Source organism: Ylistrum balloti, unplaced genomic scaffold (assembly GCF_031769215.1).
Source record: "Ylistrum balloti isolate Yb309-2 unplaced genomic scaffold, AGI_CSIRO_Ybal_v1 Utg370962, whole genome shotgun sequence".
Lineage (NCBI taxonomy): Eukaryota > Metazoa > Mollusca > Bivalvia > Pectinida > Pectinidae > Ylistrum > Ylistrum balloti.
Genome location: NW_026782541.1, coordinates 247710 through 252293, shown reverse-complemented (window position 1 = coordinate 252293; position 4584 = coordinate 247710). Strand labels below are relative to the sequence as shown.

Below are 4584 nucleotides of genomic sequence, written 5' to 3'. Positions count from 1 at the left end.
TTCTGTGAAGCGGTGTTGTTATGGGGGTATCACGTGACATCAACAGTGACGTAATCTTATCAATGACGTAGTTGGTCTGCCTAATGAATAGACAAAAGTAAATCCGGATCACAAAGCATGGAAAATATCAGATGTTAAGTCTGTCTGTGAACAAAGTTGAAATAGCGGGATGATTAAGGAATTTGAATTACAAATTTAAATGTTCTGTTGATATTAAATGCGGAAGACATGCTCTTCCGGAATACCTAGTCTTATTCTTCTTGTACTTCAGGGGTCTCCGCGTAAACTTATCATCGACTGCGCATGGCCCTTGGTATGAGATTCCCGGGGGCCCGTTCGATTCGCTGTTCTGGACACTCGGTACATTTGGAACACCAATTGAACGCAGTAGAACAGCTGTCCGGTACAAGTTCTGGCTGTGCCATCTGAAAGGTGGTGCAGGCGGCACAGCTAGAAAATTAATCATGACCGCCAGTGAGCAAGCCACAGACTATACATTCTATAAATGTGAATGTGACGTATTTTTCGCAACACTTCACGCCGCTCTTCAGCACAAATGTGTAAAAAAAGGTAAGGTGGTATTTAAAATTCGATTGTGGTCTTATTTTCACAAAGATACTCCCAAAGATAGTATATGTTGGGCTGCTGGGCCGAGTCTTGTTCCAGAAACGAATAGTTGAACACGTATTTGTGCATGTACAGTAGAATCTAGGTCTAACTGTTCGTGTAATAGATCTGGAATGTTAAAAAAAAATGTTTTAGACGTCTATTATCAGGGCTCTCACGCCCCATTCTGGGACTGGGGCCTGGGGCCCTTAGAATTGGGAAAAATAGCAGCGTTTTCCTTAGAATTGGGAAAACTTGGGGTCTAAATTTGGAAAAAAAACTATTTTGCATTGGGAATGATATTCTACCCCACATCTGGCAGATCGAGAGCCCTGATTATTATTTATAAATACTCTTGCCGTAATTAATATTGGAAGAAGTAGTCTAATAACTTTATTACTAGTTTGTGATACCTGCAGGCCAAATTAGAAAATATAAAAATTAATGTAAAGCTTTAAAACTTACTGACTGCTGAAATATTAAAGAAAATGTTAACTTATCTATGCCGCTCTGGAAAATACACATCTCCAGTTTTATTTTATGTAGAACTACACTTGTTTTAAAAAAAAAAACCCACACATTTCCAAGTACAGATTACATGTACAATGGGACCCCATACATATACATGTATACTTAAAAAAAGATTATCTGGAAATACATATATGCAGTAATGCTAATTGAAATTTATAGCAGTTGTAAATGCAGTACACAATGTACAGCAGAGTAATTTCATTTAAAAAATATTGCTTCTCAATTAAAAGTAAAAATTAAAAAAAAAAAAAGAATACAAAAATAAAAAAAATTATGCATTTCTTAATTTCATACTGGTCAAAGGAAATTTATTTTTTGGTCTTAAATTTAAGAATTAAAGAGTACCCTGTGTCTGTACTATTACCCTGTGTGACACAGGGTAATAGTACAGACACAGGATAATAGTACAGACAGGGTAATAGTACAGACAGAGTAATAATAGTACAGACAGGGTTATAGTTCAGACACAGGGTAATAGTACAGACACAGGGTAATAGTTCATACAGGGTAATAGTACAGACAGGGTAATAGTACAGACACAGGGTAATAGTACAGACAGGGTAATAGTACAGACAGAGTAATAATAGTACAGACAGGGTTATAGTTCAGACACAGGGTAATAGTACAGACACAGGGTAATAGTTCATACAGGGTAATAGTACAGACACAGGGTAATAGTACAGACAGGGTAATAGTACAGACACAGGGTAATAGTACAGACACCCTGTCTATACTCTTACCCAGTGTCAGATGAATTACCTTGTGTCTGTTTTATTACCCACATCAGAACTGCTGTACAATAGTCACTGTCAGTATGTACTCAAGTTGTCCATCCATTTTTTACATGGGATATAATATATTGTTAGCTGTTGTGGAGTTTTGTTATTGTACTGAACAAATAAATTTTGTTTAACTTTCCGTATTTTCTGTGTCTGGTTTTCACTGATAATTAATCCCCACCACAATTTTGTTCAGGCTTTATCTCATACTTTTTCCTACTGGAACTTCAAACGTGGCATATGGGTGCACCTTGGTGAGGTGACATGTCTGGTTCAAACAGTAGGTCACAATCTCTTTTGACTTGTAGGAAGCAACATAGACACGGGATTCTTTCATTTCCTTGTTCTTTCATTGCCTTGTTATCAATATTTCAAATTGAATTTGTGTAGACAGATTTACATTGAATGTACCATATATATCCAACACATCTGACTTTATCTCTCGAATACTTGAGCAACTTTTTATACATGATCTATAGTGTATGGATCATGAATTGGTGTAGTGGACAGCATGGTGATACATTTATTACAAAATATATATGGTTTATTCATACACATGCAATAGGTCTTTAAATTAAAACACTAAAATGTTATGACTGGTTTACAAAGTTTAATGTTATTTCCAGTGAACAGCGATAACAATAATGACCACTCCACTTTAATATACAAGTATCAATGTCTCATTAATTGCCTTGCCAGTGCATTGCATTTGACGATCCCTTCTGCCTCATTTTCAACTTGTCCAAGATTAATAGGCACAATGGCTCTGCCGTTTTCATCTTCCATAAATTCCTGAATGTCATCGTGGTTAAGTAGGCAAATATTGTGCATCACACAGGCTGCAATGATAATCTCAACAGCACTTTGGATCTGCAGTGTATCCAGATAGCGAAGGTGCTGAAATCTACCTTTTAACAGTCCCAAAGCTCGTTCTATGACAACTCGATTGGATGATAGTAGATTGTTGAAATTTTTCTGTTCTCGTGTTAAGTGTCCATTATCCCTATACGTTGTCAAAAGCCAACGCCGCAATGAATAACCTCCATCAGCAATGATGTGGTTGCCATTACAGTGCTGCAAACCATTCTCCCACCAAGGTGAGTTTTCCAAAACACGAGAGTCATGACGACTCCCTGGATAACAGCAAAGCAGTCTGAAGCCATTATCTCAGAATTGCAAATGGCCTGTAGTTCCAACGAGTGAAATTTCTTCCAATTCTCATAAGATTGTGGACTAATCTGGGGAGCTTTAATGGGGATATGTGTGCCATCCAGTGCTCTGACAATCCCAGGAAATCCATTCCTTCTTCTGAAATCGTTTATTGTATCTTGCAGTGCCTGATCACTAGGCCATTTAATGAACCTCTGTCTTATATGACGGAGAATACTATTGATAACACAGGTTCTACTGAGGATGACTGATGATTCCGACACTCCAAACCGGTCAGCTATCTTTGTTATACTATCTGCCCCTCCAAAATACCAAAGAGTCATTAGTAACTGTTTAGACACAGGTATTGGCTCTCGTCCAACACTTCCTCTATTACAAAGTTCTGGACAGTCTTTCAGGTATCCCACAATGACCTCAAAAGTGTCTATCGACAAGCGAAACAGGTGCCGGAATTCCAAATTGCTATAATGAGCAACAACTTCATTCACGTAACCCAAAATTCTTGTCCTAGGTGTTCTTGTTCCCCTGGAAAAATATAAAAAAAAAATGCATTTATTTCCAATTATACATGAGACAGATATTGGCTACAAAAGATTTGTATCTGCATGAAGATAATAAAAATGACATGAAATTATGCGACTTTAGAACAATAGTCCCACCTTACAATGATTGTGTGTACACTTTATCAATCTTGAATACACGTTGTAAAATCCAGTTTATATGCATCATAATGCTGAGCATAACTGTAACCATTAGATCGACGTCTGTTGTTTCAATGTGCCGACTTGACCCACAGAAAACCAGTTTCGACAAACGATACGGTAATATTGCTAGTCGCTACACAGTAACACAAACAGGTTACAATATATTTCTATCGTCAGAATAGTACTGTATGCTAGCATGAACGGTCCTCTATATAGGCTACTTCAGACGTAGTTAACATACTTCATTATTAAAGACTATATATTTAGTTGTCTTGGCATCCGATACCTACGACTGAATGATGCTGGCCAATAAAGTTGTGCCTAAGACGTCATTTAACTCATCGTCGTCGTCCTCTTCAGTCATTAACAGAGCCAGTGCTGTAGCTACTGCCATCTTGAATAATACTGCTTCCTGTTCCTGCGCATTCGACTGATGACAGTTCTGGAACAGTTCTGGCACAGCGTGAAACAGGTGAATTGAACAGGCCCCAGAAGATGTCTCTGGTGACGTCATCAAGCAACGAGGACTACAGAAGCTGTTGTCTCTAGTGACGTCATCAAGCAATGAGGACTACAGAAGCTGTTGTCTCTAGTGACATCATCAAGCGACGAGGACTGCAGAAGCCGTTGTCTATGGCGAGGACTACTGAAGCTGTTGTCTCTAGTGACATCATCAAGCAACGAGGACTACAGAAGCTGTTGTCTCTGGTGACGTCATCAAGCGATGAGGACTACAGAAGCTGTTGTCTCTGGTGACGTCATCAAGCGACGACTACAGATATTTCCTGTATTAT

The 4584-nt window shown here is 38.4% G+C and overlaps 1 pseudogene; it reads right to left on the bottom strand.

Moving 5' to 3' along the window:
• Nucleotides 1-290: 290 nt before the first annotated feature.
• LOC132559735 (uncharacterized) lies at nucleotides 291-4304 on the bottom strand (annotated as a pseudogene).
• Nucleotides 4305-4584: the final 280 nt, after the last annotated feature.